Source organism: Bidens hawaiensis, unplaced genomic scaffold (genome assembly GCF_021521415.1).
Source record: "Bidens hawaiensis isolate Kalapana, Puna unplaced genomic scaffold, B.hawaiensis_p1.1 tig00019491_1, whole genome shotgun sequence".
NCBI lineage: Eukaryota > Viridiplantae > Streptophyta > Magnoliopsida > Asterales > Asteraceae > Bidens > Bidens hawaiensis.
Genome location: NW_027492961.1, coordinates 236,897 through 255,124, shown reverse-complemented (window position 1 = coordinate 255,124; position 18,228 = coordinate 236,897).

Here is an 18,228-nt window from a genome sequence, read left to right as displayed (position 1 = left end):
AAACGACACTCCTATGCTTAAACAAGTTAAGCTATGGTTGGAATCTTGTTTAGAAATGAAAGATCTTGGAGAAGCCGCTTATATTCTGGGAATAAAGATCTATAGAGATAGATCTAAGCGGATTCTAGTGCTTAGTCAAAGTACTTACATAGACAAAGTAATGGCACGCTTCTCAATGGAAAACTCCAAGAAAGGAGCTGTTCCAATGACTAAGGGAACCGTGTTGAGCAAATCGCAATCTCCGGCAACGGACATTGAATCTAAACGTATGCAAGCAATTCCATATGCTTCAGCGGTTGGCTCTATCATGTATGCTATGTTATGTACTAGACCTGACGTCTCGTATGCCTTAAGCATGACCAGTCGTTTTCAACAGGGTCCTGGCATTGCCCATTGGACTGCTGTGAAGAACATTCTAAGGTACTTGAATAGGACCAAAGACATGTTCTTGGTGTTTGGGGGAGTGGAAGAGGAGCTTACTGTAAAGTGTTACACTGATGCTAGCTTCCAGACTGACCGAGATGATTCTCGCTCACAGTCAGGTTTCGTTTTCACTCTCAATGGAGGAGCTGTTTATTGGAAGAGCTCCAAGCAGAGTGTAGTAGCGGATTCTACCACCGAATCTGAATATATAGCCGCATCTGATACTGCTAAGGAGGCTGCTTGGATGAAGAAGTTCATCACCGATCTTGATGTGGTTCCGAGTATCCACAAACCAATCGAGATATTCTGTGATAACACAGGTGCTATTGCTCAAGCCAAAGAGCCAAGGTCTCATCACAGGACCAAGCACATTCTAAGGAAGTTCCATCTTATTCGGGAAATATTGGAACGAGGTGACATCGTGATAAGCAAAGTAAACACAGATCAAAATCTAGCCGACCTGTTCACTAAGCCAATGACTCAGGACAAACATGATCAGCATAGAAATGCTATCGGGCTTAGACTTGCTAGTAATTTATTTTGATTTAGTATTTGGATGTATGAACATTCAAACAGTTGTACTTTTCAGTTCACTTTTGATTTAATGGTTAAATGCAAACGATGAATGATACAACTGTGTTCTTTTAATACGTTTAATCCATGAATATTATATTCTAAATTATCCGTAGTCGGTCAGACTCGTGGGAACGATTCTTAATTAAGACTATTCTGACTTTGGACTCAAGAAGTTGACTTCCAAACTCACAGACCTCATTATGAATGACGTTGGATGTAACTCGCGTCAAATCATCTTCATGGATCTTGATCATAAGATGTTTTGATAATAGTATGCTCATTTAGTATCCTTAGACTTGAGATACATATTAGAACTTTCGTTTACCGAGGAATATTCTTTGATCATGTCAACCGCTGTTGCGTAACTGCCAGCCATAAAGGCACTGGTTGGGAATGTTTTGGAGTTCAGTGGGAGTTGTATGTAGTCAAGATGGGATTCTGTACTCTTACATTCAAATGTAACAGTTAGACATTTTGGCGCCCTCGTTGATTCAAACTGGTAAAGTGTGAGGCCTCACCCAAACTAACTGTGTGTTTGATTGGACCACTTTGACTCTATATCGAGAACTAAAATAATTGAACACTATATGAGATTGATTTGATCCATGTCTCATTGTTCAATTAATGTCTTATACAGAAAGGATAGATGACGACGATTACTATAAATTCATTGTCTTGCAATAAGGTATTCCAAGATACTTTGGTTATGGATTTAAAAATGTCACATTCGATTGGGGACATCTATGTGTAGCTAGAACGCCTCTGGTTGTCAGCGTTGTGATACTTGACCCAAATACGTCCAAGTGGGAGACTGTTGGATTTTATGGACGTTTCGGGTCAAGTCAACGTGACCGACCCGAACGTGACCCGGACAGAGTTACACCGGGGGTAACGAGATAAAGGCCTACTTAAAGGTTAATTAGGCCTGACACATAAAATAAACAATATGGATATGATTGTGGACTAGGCTTTGTTAATTGGGCTCAAGCCCAAGTTGGTTAAACCCTAAGTTGACTACCTATAAATACATACATATTATCCATTTTTGGGAACTTTTAACAATAACTAAAAACCCTAGTTCCCTTACATAGTCCGGCGCCGAATTCCGGCAGCCCTGGTTTTCCGGCGAGACATTTCGGCCACCACACTTCAATCCCAGCCACCAACACTGTTCTCCGGTCACCATTACATACATCGCAGCTCCTTATTAGCTCCGGTGTACTCGAGATCTCATATCTCGATTTTCCGGCGACCATTCCGGCAACCGAATAACCTTCTCCGGTCACATCTACCGCCGTACTTCGTGAGCTGTTGCTGTCTGAGGTTGTTAGCCACAATCCGACACCACCCGCTGCCTATACTCCGGCGAGTTCATTGGGATTCCGGGAATCCCGTTTTTCCGGCGAGTTTTATCCGGCGAACTTAAAATTGGTGCTAATAGCTGCTGATTGTTTCTCTGCTGTCCGTCGTCTTCTACAAGCTGTCAGATCTGAGCATTATCACTTGCTGCAGTCGCCATACGTCCTGCCGGAGCTCCGCCGCCGCCGCCGGAACTTCATTGCTCTTTGATTATGTCGATCTAGCGTGACTCGTATACTCTCGGTGTCTTCCCGGTTCTCGTAACCGAGGTATATCGACAAACCTCCTATGGTTGATTATTATTTATCGTTTATTGTACTCGTACGCGTTTGTAATCGGATCCGGTTTCGGGTTTCGGTTCTTGGTTCGTTTTAAATGTTTTATTCCGCTGCGTTTCTTTATTGTTTCGTTAATGAGCTTAATAATTAATATGGATTAATTATTATCGAAACGGAATATTAAATAAAACGGGTCAAATAGTTTATCCGTTTTTGTCTCAGACCACCGTTGAAACCCAACACTATTTTTGCGCCAAGACCAAGAAAGAAGAAGTGGCAATGTGTTCATGAACGTGGCAGTTGCAGAAATTATCCATATCATGATGACTCACTCATTCTATGCGCCAAATGGTATACTGACAATCAGTCTTAATGCGGCGTCAAACTGGCGACATCACCTAAATGCATTACACAGAGATGCATTTGCTGTCCGAACTTGACATGAACTTCTTCCGAAGGGCAGCTGGTGATGGAATTGGTAAGAAAAGGCTTGACGGTTGGTTCAAGTGGTTTTTGCATAGACAGTCAAAGCATTACTAAAACTTCAAGCTCAACAAGGGAAAGACCTACTTGCATCCAACCGAGATATATCCAGTTACCGGCAACAGAAGATAAGCATAGAGGTACAAGATGCCAAAGGAGGGTAGGCATATTTTTCATGGAGAACGTCCATTCACTCCCAACATGATTTATGACTTCCTCAGCTGTGAGTTTGACAATAACACCGTTGAAGTGGTAATACGGTGCAAGTCCATGCATCCACTTCGTGTGTTTGATGAGCACGAGTTGATGGGTATGAGCAAGGAAGACTTGTTGAAGCTGTGCAAGTCTCCTATACATACTCTTGAAGATCATGGGAAGAAAACACCGATGCAATAGCTAGGAAGTTCAACAACTTCGTTCGCCATGTTGTTGACAACACACTATTTGACTATGATTCCCCCTTCGAGTACGAGACAGACTGAAGATAGAAGCTACAACAAATACTAAAATACTAGAGGAAGATTGTAGAGCGCATTTTGTTTTGTTAAGTCTTTTGTATTTGTTTGGTTATATCACGATGTATTTAGTTAGCTTCCATGTTATCTGTGTATGCTTGGCCCAAGTCCATGTTATGAAAAGCCCATTGGGCTATATGAATGGAATGAAAGATGCATGGTGCTTGCACTATAAATTCAGTTCTGGTTGGGTAAAATTAGGTTGAGTTATATGATCAGCATAATAGAATAAGTGATTTTGATTCATTTGCTGATGAGGCGGCACCCGGATTTAAACTAGGGAAAAAGATTTTGCACTCCCCCGCCTTACCACTCAGCCATGCCGCCAAAACGATACACAATAGGAGAATTTTTTACATTTTTTTTGGATTACTCAATTTTTGTTTATTGTACTTGCATCCCCTTTTGAATCCTTTTTCTAACTAAACTTATCAAAATTAGAAAAGAAACCCCCTTTCCCCCTTTGATTGTCTCTTCGATTATTGTATAGTGTCTCAAAACACACAATGCTAAAAAGCTTCCCCTCACAATGCCAACAGCGGCACAATGCAAGTCTCCATGCACAACACAACCTTTAATGAATCATTTTTTCCACCACTCCCATTTCTCTCAACCACTCTCTTTTCTTTCAATTTCGGGTAATAATAAATACATTCAAGATCCGATATCTTGGTTACCTACTAGTGATTTCCGTTAGCTTGTAGTTGAGGTTCATTCAAGAACTTGTTGTTTAATCCGTTCTTAGGACCTACAAATATTATTTATAATAATTACAAATAATACAATTTATTTACTAAATAAATAAATTGGTTTGGGCTTTAAACGAGAGTTAAAACGAATTAGACTTTGGACTCAGATATAATTTATTATTAATAACTAGTATTCCGACCCGCCACATTGCAGGGGGTTGGGTGTATTGTTACATTTTACCCATTTGAGGATCGTAATGTATAGGCATAGAAGACGCATAATTTACATGTTACCCATTTGAGTTGGGTCGTTAAGAAGGTAATATATAGGCATAAAAATTTGGCACTATAAGTCTATAAAATCAGTTGTTACAAAATGATCTCAGATGTTGTGGTCATTATCGTCAGTGTGTTACTCTGATATGGAGATTTACTATGACATGGTGTTCGGACTAATTGTACAATTTTTGAGAGGAAATCTTCATTTAGCTTGGAAGTGGCCTTAAACCATATTGACATATAAGGCACCTGCAAATATAATGGTTATGATTTATTACAATAGTAAACAAACTTATAATAATCCAGTCTATGCTTAATGGCTATTTACTTGACTATATATAATTTAGAGCACCATATTGTACTTTCTATATATAAATAAGACTGTATTTACTTGCTATGTACCAACATCACACCTCTTAATTACAGCTTGTTACTATCATGAAACTAAAAAAAAAAGCCAGAAACAACTAAAAATATTATTAGTCGTGAGTTTCCCAAATCGCTCCTGACCTACAATGTCCTAGATTTGCAGTTTCACTCATTTGCAATAAACCTCTATGGTCCTAATCTTAAATACAACACGACATTAGCGAAGACCAAAGTATTATTATCAGTATCCCCTTGGACAACTTATAACTATAAATGTAAACTTGTGTATTGAGTTCAACTCAACTAAATTCAATAAATTGATATGTTAAGTAGAACAATCCAATGCTTTCTAAAGTTATATAAGCAATCGATAGCAACAATCGAATGTTCACTATCGCAACAAAGTTATAGCATAATCAACCATATATTATACCTCAGTTGTAAATAGAGGAAGGAAAGAAACAAACCGAAATACGTACGCGTAACTCTGTCGCCTAAAACGTCAAACCAAATCATCGACCACCGTAAGTCTGTTGCCGGAAACCTAGAATTAAACCGTCATGAAAACAAACATTTAAGTACTGCAAATGGTTACATTAAGTTTTGCAATTCGTTAGGTGATATTCAACTGAATCGTTCACTTTGCAATTATATAGCCAATATTTTGATGTGCTTGATTAAGGAATAAAATATAAAACCATTGCTTATAGGTTCCTAATAGTATGTACTACTAAAATGATAAAGGTAAGACGAACCTTCACAGAAAAAAAAACACGTAGAATGGAAAGCATACTCGCCACAAACCACATGAAAGCTGCTCAATCCGAAACCTGTGACCCAAAAAAGAAAGAAAAAAACATACCTAGTAACATCCCGGTAAAACTTCTTCTACTTTCGTCACACATCTTCTAAGAATCCGGTCACCACCAATCTTAAATAGAAAAGGATAATCCCAAACATACTGAGTAACATCCCGATAAAACTTCTTCTTTTGTTGCGTAGTCATTCCCTTTAAAAAAATGTCGGTAGACAAAAAATTAGCAAAATAAAATCGGTGAACCATGGCATACCTTGCTTTTCGGCCGCAACAAAATCAATCGACACATGTGGGAATCTATCTCCAATCTCTTCCTCACGAATCTCTTCTCTCTTTGGATCTTCTAAACGGGAAAGATGATCCGCCACTACATTCTTCGCCCCCTTCTTATCTTCGATTTCTATGTCAAACTCTGAAAGTAGAAGAATCCACCGTATAACGAGGCTTTGTGTCTTTCATATGAAAGAGAAAACACAATGCTGCGTGATCGGTAAAAACGGTGGTCTTCGAACGCACAAGATAGAACCGAAACTTGTCATATTCAAACACTACGGCTAAAAATTCTTTCTCGGTGGTGGTGTAGTTTTCTTGGGCATCATTTAACGTTTTGCTTGCATAATAAATCGGGTGAAAATGTTTCTCATGCCTTTGCCCCCAAAACCGCCCTAACTGCATAATCACTCCCATCGCACATGAGCTCAAAAGGCAAGTTCCAAACGGGTGAAATAAGAATAGAGGCACTCACGAGTTGCTCTTTCAAGAACTTGAACGCGTTCAAACAATCTTTATCGACCAAAAATGGGACATCTTTCTCTAATAGTCGGGTCATCGAGCGGGTAATTTTTGAAAAGTCTTTAATAAACTGCCGGTAAAAAACCGCACGACCAAGAAAACTCCGTATAGACTTAACACTTGTCGGTGGAGGAAGTCTACTAATTGTATCAATATTATCCCGATCCACCTCTATACCATCTCTTGAAATCTTTTGACCCAACATGATCCCTTCCGTCTCCATAAAGTGACACTTTTCCCAATTCAACATTAACTTTGTTCCAATGCACCTTTTCAACATCTTCTCAATATTTAAACACTTATCGAAAGAATTACTGTAAACCGAAAAATCATCCATAAATACCTCCATACCATACAACGCTGAAAAGTAGCCAGAGCATTACACAACCCAAACAACATGCGATGATACGCAAACGTGCTATACGGACTTACCCATGGAAAATCCGAAATCAGGTACCTTGAAAACTCTTTCTTGACAACCTCTTGCATGTTCGGGTTAAGATGCATTTGGGGTTGAACTACAAGTTTATACTTATCTTCCATCGAAATCTAGTGGGTACAATAACCGGGACTAATACCTTGAATATCTAAAAGTCTCCATGAAATCGCCCCCTTATGCAACTTCAACACCTCTATCAACTTTGACTTCTCTTCCTCTGTCAACTTGGAATAAACATAACGAGAAAATTTTAACCCTCTTCAAGATAAGCATACTCCAAATGTGACGGAAGAACTTTTAATTCCAGCGGATAGGGTTTTTCTACATCTTTCTCACAAATAACCTCACTAACCTCCACAATCTCCGCCAAGAAAGAAACGTAATCCACTACATCTTCCTTCAACTCATCATCCACATCCATCGCAACAAGATCGGGCCCGCATATGTAATCAAGACATGTGTCAAAACCATAATAAAAGAGTTAAAAAAATCGACCGAATGGCATGATCACTAAAATCATCATGATCACCCGGGTGGTTCATCGACTTAGCAACGTCATAAGTAACATTCTCATCACCAACCTTAAGTGTTATCCTTCCATCATACACATCAATAAGAGCCTTAGCCGTTTGCAAAAACGGATGACCAAGAATAATGGAAAGCCTTTCATCGGCCTCCATATCAAGTACCACAAAATCCACCGGAAACACAAATTTGTCCACTTCCACTAGCAAATTCATAATAATACCTCGCGGATATTTAACCGAACGATCCGCCAATGACAATGACATGCGATTCGGTGTAAGCTCGCCCAACTCCAACTTCTCATACAACGAATATGGCATAAGATTAATACTAGCACCCAAATCTGCCAACGCTTGACTCATCATATCACTTCCAAACATACACGGGATCGTAAATACACCCGGATCCGACAACTTTTCTGGACCCGATTCAACACTACCGCCAAACAATCCCCGTTAAGCAGAATAGATGAAACCTCTCCTATCCAATCTTTTGTCTTGAGCAAATCTTTTAATTAGTGTTGTAGAGGGATTCGATAAACGGAAGATTCACATAATTTGTCATGTATTAGAGGGATTCGATAAACGGAAGATTAATCTTTAACTGTCGGAACATATCTAGAAAATGCTCGTATTCCCTCGTGTACTCTACTTGTGGTTAAATAATTGGTGTTTTACCTTGTGTCTTACCCGGAGCCTCCATCTCGATCTCTACATCAACTCTTTCTCTAACTACCTCGGGACCCAAAACCCTTCCGCTACGAGTAGTGATGGCTTTCAGTTAAGCGGCCGGATTTGGTTGAGTAGACGCCGAGCAATATCACCCATTGGCCCTTTGAAGGTCAAGTGACAATGATTGTTGATTCTTGAAGGGTAGGTCGTGCTCGGCGAACTTTTATAGTGTAGCTTGATCTCTCTCGAAGATGTGCTTCATCATATCCTCTAAACGTCCTATTCCACCATTCGAATCCTGCACATTATTTTGAACATTAGTACCATTATTATTATTATTATTAAAATACTGACCTTGTCCTTGATTATAAGAATTTTGAAAGCCAGGTGATGCGCTTGACAGAGGCCGATTGGAATTATTATGATTAGGAGTGTTCCAATTCTGATTGTCGTTGTAATTGTTAGGAAACCTAAGGGTGAGCAAAAAACGGTTCGGAACCGTCAAAACCGAGGAACCGGAATCGAACCGGTGCCTCAGAACCGCTTCTTGGTTCTTAGAATTTGCATTAAACGGTTCCCTTCTTGGTTCTTAGAATTTGCATTAAACGGTTCCCGGTTCGGTTCCGGGTAAAACCGGCAGTTCTAGACTTGAACCGAAGAACCGGAATATTCAAAACGTTTTAAAAAATTTACCAATCCCCATTTTTTATAAAGTAACTTATTAACCGGCATCCATTCAATCATTTTTTTTAATTCAAATCTTCTTTCTTTACGTTCAACAACTAGCAACCATGATCAATTATGATTTAAGCTACCAAGTTAATTTAATATAAAATGATATGATCTTTCATTAATCTATTGTTGCTAATGATGTATTTAACTTGAACATTTAGGTTTTAATAAAAAATATGACAGATGTTTATGTTGTAATTTAAATTAGTTTTACCGTGAAAGAAGACATACAATTGTATAAACCTGTTTTGCAATTGGCAAATTTGCATAACTCATTTGATAAATAAATGATCGAACCGGTTCTAGACAGAACCGATTAGCGAGAACCGGCTTTAGCGGTTTTGGAACCGAACCGGTTTACTATAATAGGTTCCGGTTCCGGTTCTATTTTTCACTCATTTTTGTTTCCGGTTCGGTTCTCGTGGTTCTGAAACGTTGCACATCCATAGGGAAACCTATTCTGACCAGCAACAAAAGTGTCCTCTTGATTCATCAAAGGGCACTCCAAAGTACCATATCCACCACTACAAAACTCATAATTATCCACCTTGGTCTTAAGTTCCTTCACCTCTCTAGTTAATGATTCCAACTAAGCAGCCACACTAGTATCCAAATTGACTTGGTGCACACCTCGAGCAGATGGGTGTGTACTAGTGACGGGAGTGGAATTTCCGCAATGTGGCCCTTTTGCGTATTCTGATTGAGCAAAAATTTCAAACATCTCGTTACATTCGGTGACATTTTTCTTATCCATTAGATTTCCTCCCGCATCCATATCGAAACGAACTTGGGTTTCGTAGTTCAGCCCATTGTAGAACTTCTCCACGAGAGCCCATGGCGTGAGACCATTCTGTGAAAAACGAGACAACATATTCTAAAAGTGCTCCCAAGCATGACAATATGGTTCATTCGGTTCCATGTGGACGGAGCGGATCTGATCACAAAGATGAGCTGCTTTAGCAGGTGGGAAGTATTTCTTGATAAATGCTGAACTCAGTACTTCCCAAGTGGTGAATGTGTCAGGTGGCTAAGTATCAAGCCAAAAGCTGCCTTTTCTGCAAGTGAAAAAAGGAAAAGATGTAAGAAAATAGCATATTCAATAGCACTTTGTAAACTAAAAGTTTTAAGAACGCGGTAAGCCGGTTAATGTGTGCTAGTGCATCTTCGTCATCACGTCTATGAAATTGGTAAGTTTGAACAAGAGAGTTTATGACGTATGACGAAATCTGCCATGAGTTGGCATTGTTGATCTCAGGAATGATGATGCACGACTGGTTTCCGATTAAACCATCGAAGCTTGTGCAGCAACTGTTCTATTATCAGCCGTTTGAACTTCTGGTTGACTTCTCAGACTTTCTGGTGGTGAACTATGTGATGATGACTTTGGTGTAGAACCATCTTCTAACGGTTATTTCTCTGCTGACGAACTAGCTTTTGTCTTCAACGAAGAAAATTCAAGATTATCCGATGGTGGTCCTTGCGAACAAAGATGTGGCATATACCTGAAAAACACAACAGACCAAGTAAGTAGACTAAAAATAAAAATAAAAACAAAATTAAACTAAAATTAAATTAGACTCCTACGACTCAAACGAATATAAAATAAATAGCACGTATGTAGCAAGTAAAGTATAATCAAAGCTAATAACACAATCGCTAAGAGTCCCTGACAACGGCGCCAAAAACTTGATGTGCTAAAAGTAGTCAAACAATTTATTAATTAAAATATGATAATCTAGACACTAAGTAATACTCTAAACTCTTAAACTTAACTTAGACTATTAACCGATAAGTGTACCAGTAGGCTCTAGTACAGCTAAGTAAGTCCGGATATCAAACCCACGAGACTCTTTAAATTACGTAATTAGCTAATAAGACTCAAATAAATAACACGAATATTTAAATATTATTATTAAAACGGGCGGGGGGGGGGGGGTGCTAAACTAAATAATAATAATAAAACTAAACCCTAATTAATTAAATAATAATAAACTATAATGATTACCTTAACCCTAATAAATTATTATATTACTAAACTCTTAAAACCCTAATTAATTAAAAGGTGAACAACTAATAAAATACTTAGATTAATTCAGATGTTGAAAGTAACTACCTAGGCTAAAATCCCCTAAGTTATGGCTATCAATTAACTAGGAAAATTAAGTTATGGAATTGGGATAGTAAGATAAACCCTTGAAAGAAAACCCGAACATGACCCTTCAAGAAGACACCTATGAGTTACTAACAAGTTTTAAGAAACACCTGTTTTATGTATTAAACTTCCTTACGGTTATTTAATTGTTTATGTTTAAGTATCTTTATAGTGAAATCCTACATTACAGCGAAAATCAAAGATAGCTAAACAAACTCAATTGACTAAATAGACTAAGGTGATAACCAAACATAGACAAACTTCTTATGAAGAACTAAATCTAGCAATCCTGATCAACAAAGATCTATCAATAACCTATCATCTTACAACTTTCTAGGCTGGCAACTTACTTTTATTTTTTAAATAGTTTTATTGTTTCTATGATTTTAATGGATATTAATCACAAACTAGTCAAGAACACATAGTAAATGACCTAACAAAACCCTATAATGTGAAACAATAAACCTAAGGAAATAAAACCAAGTAATCATACACGATGTGAAACAATAAACCTAACCTAAGCAATTAAATCAAACTCAACAATTAACTTAAAACATAAAATCCATAACGAAAATAATCCTAATCAAAATCAAACCATTCAAAGGTTCATCACGACCTAGGTAGTTTATAGAGTGTAGCCTAGCATCATGTAATCAAAATCAAACAAAGTAAATAAATACTAAAACATGGTGAAATAATAAAGAACGGAAAATCAAAGGTGATAAAACCTGTAATCTTCACTCTTGAATAACTAACTCTTCATCGGATGCTCTCTCGCCTTCAAAACTGCCAAGAATCTCGAATAATAGCTCAAGTAAACTCCAAATTCATTTGGTGGTTATAGGGTATTTTTCAGGTTAAGGTTACGGATGTTTATGTAATGAAACGTGGACCAAAACTGCACAAAAAATGAAAACTATCTGGAAATAATTAGTCCTCGCATCACGCGACTATGACTGGCCCATGGCCGCGCGGCGTTGCTCACATGTATGGGGGGCTGGTCCGACTGGTTCTCATTCCGGTTCCTTCCTGACGCGTTTCGGCTTCTCGTTTTGACTTGTTTTTCACCCTTTTTGATCACGATCAACTCCCGGAACCTACAAAACATAATATTGTTAGTAGTAAACAAATATTGACTAAATAAAAACAAAAAGAAATTAAATATTAAATAAAATATACAAGGAAAACATATATATTTATCATTATATCAATTAACTAGAACTCACTCAGCGCAGCTTACTTTTAGTATGCACGCATGTAAATAGGTTAAAAGAGCTAGCATGAGGATGACACATGGCATGGATTGAATGTCTGGCATCTAAATATAGAAAACATGATGTTTTACTTATTGTTTTATGTTAAGATAAATTGTGATGTTTTAAGACAAGTATTTTATGGTTTTTAAGAAATGGTTGTCTTTTATTATTCCGCGAAAAGTTTTAATTCACTCTGATATTCAGAACTGTGTTTATGAGTAAATCTAACGTCCAAGTAGGGAACCGGGATCGGGGCATTACATGAGTCATCCGAGTCTGAATTGAGACGTCTTCAATTGTTACCATGTCAGTTGTATATGCTGCTTGAACAATTGGATTGACCACATTGGGTGGAGAGTTGCAAGAAATACATTTCTGTTAGAGGGGCCATCATATAGATTAACATCACTAGAGCTATTGGAAATAGCTTGAATCAACATCGGGTCAGTCATAGAAGCGGGAATATGAGTAGTTGTTGGCGGGGCTGTTGACATGCCTTGAAACTGATTGAACAAGTTGTCATAGTCAAACAATCAGTTGGGTCCCTTGCTTGCATCAGTGGGATTAGGCTCTTGCGAATCAAAGTTGAAGGATTCCACAATCACTTTTGTTTTCTTATAGTAAACACGATAAACGGTTTTCTTGGCAACATACCCAACAAAATAACACTCATCGGCCTTTTCAGCAAATTTTGGACCTGCCTTGGCACTTGTATGAAGCAAGGCGCATGGACATCGAAGGTCTTAAAGTAGTTGACTTGTGGCTTGGTCTTATAATAGACTCCAAAAGGAGTCTTCTTTAAGCATTTTTTGACCAGCGCACGGCTTTGTATGAAGCATGTAGCATTGATAGCTTCACCCCAGAAGAATAATGGAAGCTTTGAGTCTAATAACATTGTCCTTGCAGCTTCAATTAGCGTTCTGCTTCGACGTTCAGTAACCCCATGTTGTGGAGTGTACGGGGAACTGAACTTGCGGTCTATCCCCTTTGAATGATAGAAGTCATCTACGGTTAACTTTGTTTCATTGTCACTTATGATACACTTAACCTTATGATCATTCTAATTCTCCACAAGAGTTATAAACTTGATTAAACACTGTGAGGCTTCTTCCTTGTGCCCTAGAAGGAAAGTCCAACTGAAATGCGAGAAATCATTAGTAACAACAAGACAATGGGCTTTTTGGCCTATTTCTGATGGATGAATGAGACCAAACAAATCTATGTGAAACAGCTGAAGACTGGTTTTAATTGAGTTGACGGTCTTGGCCTTGTGAGGGAGTGCTTGCATTTAGAGCATGAAAAACACTTTTCAACGCAAGAGAAAGTTTTAACAGATTAGCCCCTCACATGCTCACCAATAACCAGTTTGATTAAATTCTTAAAGTTCACATGACCAAGATGTCTATGCCACAATGATGAGTCGTTCTCCGAGGCTTTGGAGATTAAACATGAAGCAGTTCGATAAGTTTATGAACTGTTCATGTCCAATATGTAAGCATCGTAGTGCCTCAGATTACGCATCAAAATCCATTATTTTAGGACTTTAAAACCTGGTTTTAGAATCAAGCATTCAGTTTTCATTGAACAACATGGAGAATTTCTTGTCGCAGATTTGTGAAACGCTAATTAGATTGTGATTAAGTTGATCCACGAGGTTAACGTCATCAAAGGTGAAGATGTTGTTTAAAACTATTCCCTTCTTCGTTATGTTCCCTCCCATGTCTCCAGCAAAGGAAGCGTGTCCACCATCAAAAGGTTGAATGTCGAACATCAAAGACAGTAATGTGTCGGGTGCAACCATTGTCTAAGTACCAAATACTTTTGACAGGCCTTCTTCACTGACCCTACACACATTAGTAGTTAATTAGACATGGGTTCTCGAGACCTAGTACTCTCGGAAAAAACAACCATGAACTCACCAAATTTTATTTTGTTTTCCTTGAAAATGAAATTTTGTGGCGAGTCTGAGTCAGAAGAGCAGTCCATAGGAATCCATGCATAATCATGTTTCCTATTTTTGGTTGATCTTTTGGATAGTCGTCTTCTTGGTTTTGAAACAAAATCCTCAGATCTCTCGATATTTGGATTTCTCTTTTCATTTGTTTTTTTTTTGGGGTTCTTAGATTTTTCAACCATTAAACCCCTTTTTGATCTCTCCCTTTTGGTTATCCAAAAAGGTTTTCTCATTTTCTTGTTGGGTCACACGTCCATTTCACTTTCAGATTGATCAGTCCTTGTTCTTGTACTAGGTACAACTTTGGAACGGGAATGATTAAACTGATTGCTCATTTCTTTCTATTGTCTGTGCTAGCTCTTGCAATGTCTTGCAAGGTGAGAAGGATTAGCACAAACAAAACAACATTTTCTCCTGGAGAAACTATAGAACTCATCAGAAATGTGACCTCTATCATCAAACGCATTTGTGTAAATAAATCAACATAATTTTGTTGATGAGGACCATATTAATTGTTTTCAAAATAGTTGTACGATTGAGGTTTTTTCAAATGATTAGTCGTTTGAGAAAATGAGTTTTTATGTGGTGGAATATGTTTACTTGAAGTACTTTCCTTTGCATTTTCAAAAACATTTCTTTTGCTTAAAGTATCCTCAACTTTTCAAATTGTTGATGAACTAGTCGTGTTCACTTCATTAACTATAGTCCTATTTACATCATTTTCACCAAAAATTTCATCATAAATGGTTTCACAATCATTATCTGAAGCAAAAACATCATTTTTATTTAAAACATTTTGAGAATTGGCAACTTCAACACTCTCACAAATTACATTATCATTCGACGACGATGCCAATGTATTTTCATGGATTCAAATGTATTATTATTATTACCGAACCGAGTTGAGAAATAACTATTTTAGATCCGCATTAGAATCAACTAGTGAATTTGAAACACTTTTCTTTCCATAACTCATGTTCTTTTCCACACAACCATTTTCTTCTATATGACCTGCCAAACAGAGATAAATCACCATTAAAACTAAATGATATAAGGATAGGATCAATGGTTTTAGAGATAGAAAGAACATGCATCTTTGGTTTTGGTACATGACCAACTCCATACACCATTTCATTCTCAGATGGGGTATTGAAACTAAAGTGGGGCATGCTAGTATAGTTCTCATTGAACGATGGAGGAACTGCTGCAATATAATAGCCTAATCCAGACTCTTATTAGACGCCATTTCAAACATGTCCAAAACTATTTTTCTTTAGGCAAGATCTAATTCTGGTTCTTCAATTTTAGCGTTCAAATAAACTATTCTTCTCTCGTGAAATTCAACTAGCTTATTGGACTGAAAAATTTCTCGCGTAATACTGCCATGTCATTGCTATGAGTTTTAATTATAGTGGTGAATATCTTTTTGGCCTTTTATATTCGCCATTTTAACTTTTAATGCCTATGATTTCATTAATTAGCGCGACATTGTGAGTTCTATAATTCTCTACTTTATCTATACAAGATTGAGAACAGAGTTTGTGTAACTTGGGAATGTTACAGGTGGCTTGGTTTCCGTCTGAAGCGGAGCTTGAAGATGGTTGATCTTCAGTGACAAAAGCTATCCTGACAAAAGTAAGTGGGTTTATCAGCTCAACAACTTGATCGTTCTTCCAGTGTGGCTTAGCAGTTTCAATAAACTGGGTGATCAAGGCCCTTGAATTTGAGCTTGAGTCTGAGTTCCCATTTGACGAGTTTCTTTAACCAATTCGGGGAATTCGTTGGTTCAAAAAGTTGTTTTGACCCATTTGTCGTTTGTCACTCCTTTTACCGCCTTCACGGTCAGAAACTTCAGTGATCTTGATGTTATTGGAGGGTTTGGTTGGGTTTGTTCACTCTCTCGTAAAATGCCATGTTTCATTGCAGTTGTAACATCAAAGGTTGTCTTTGTCAAATCCAATTCCTTTCCCATCTCTGAAGGTGTTTTTCCCATATTTTCTCATAAAGTTTGATGCATGATGAACAACGATGGATATCTGGTACTTTATGTCCATCTTCTTGAGATCCTTATTGTTGATTTCGGGAATTTCTCCTTGTTGGAATGAAGGAGGTAGGAGATTTCCTTACAACAACTCCTCACGACTTGCCATAAATGCATGAAACGGTGCAATGTTAGAATCATCATCTTGAGGAGTGGAGTTGGATGAGCTACCGGTAGGCTTGTTAATCCCATGTACCTTGAGATCTTGTTCAGCAGCTTTGCTCACGGTTTCTTGAAATGAATGGGAGCTTGTTGATGGATCCTGACTTGCAGTGGACTTGAACACAATATTTTGTTGAGATTGAGCTATTTAAATTTTCACCACATTGACCGGATGTGTAGTAGGATGAGCTTGACTAAGGAAGGCAGTGCTGATTCTTGAACCTGTAGAGATTCCTGATGTTCGATTAGAATTCTTCAGAAAGTACAGTTTTCACCTTTGCACGAATTTTCACACAAGTACAATTTTAAATGCTTATGAAAACTCGATTAACTTACTAAGAATCCGATGAACACTTTAACAACTTCAAATACAAACTCCAAGCTAAAACAACCACACTTTCACAAACCCGTACACTTTCAAAATCACTTATTACACACATTTCAAGCTCATAAACACACTAGCATGCCCGAACCCACTTCAACCACTTGAAAACAAGTCTCAAACACTCAAACAAGACTAAAATCCAAGGTTGTGACCCAAAAACTATAACTAGTAGAGCTGAAAGCTCTGATACCAATTGTAGGTCCCTAGAATGGATCAAACAACTAGTTCTTGAATCAATCTCTAACCTCAAGCTAGCGGAAATCACTTGTGGCCAACCAAGATCTCGGATCTTGTTGGTGTTTTGTTTAATACCGGGAATAGAGAGAGTTGTTGGATGGATAAGATTATATTTGCAAAAGGTGGTTGTGTGCATGAGTATGCTCCACCTTATATAGGTGAGAACATATCGTGCACTCTTCCATTATATTAGCCAAATGAGCTCTGAATACATGGCCTTGGCCCAAACATAAAATAAACGAAACCATACGCTACTAAGATACATCGTAACTGAAACAAATAAATACAGAAGACTAATATACAAAAGGGGACCCTACAAAAATATATATAAAAGAAGTGGATTAATGTTACGATTCTACAATTTTAAATTATGGTTGTCACATAAACCAAAAACTTGTCGTGCATATCTTGGCCCGCTAGATTATTCTAAAAACGGAGGCATGAAAAGCAACAAGCTTTATTGTCTATATACACTACAAAACAATTTGTAAACAAAATTACAAATTTGTGTCGTGATTAATTACCACATATTTAGACTCAATGGAACCTCACATTACGATGTGTGCAAAAAACTTGTCCACCACAATATTACTCGGAAGACGCGTCACATTAATATGTGCATCCTCAACTTTGTCTCATTCGAAAAAATTAGAGCAGTAAAGAAACCCATGTAGATGATTTGCACATCATCTAAACATAAATTAGGTTTCGTCCAACACATAAGGATTCCAAGATGATCACCATTGGTGAATTTTAATATCAAGGCTACCAATTCCAACATATTAGTAAGCACCAAATTACAAAAAGGGCATACCACATGTGAAAAATAGGGTGGTTTGGGGAGACGTAGGAAACAATTGTATTTAACGAAAACGGATAACACATGTTTTGGTTGTCATCTTAAGTTTGAAATGGATATTGTTGGGACTACATTTGTAGTACATTTCATTGTTTAATTTATCTAGAATACACTGCCGACCATAAACCCATCACTAGAGCTCCTAACCTGCTTTCTTAAAATCCTTTCTTCTCATCCGAAATTTTATCTTCTAGTCAACAATAGATTAGTCCATCACTAAATAGTTCCCACCGAT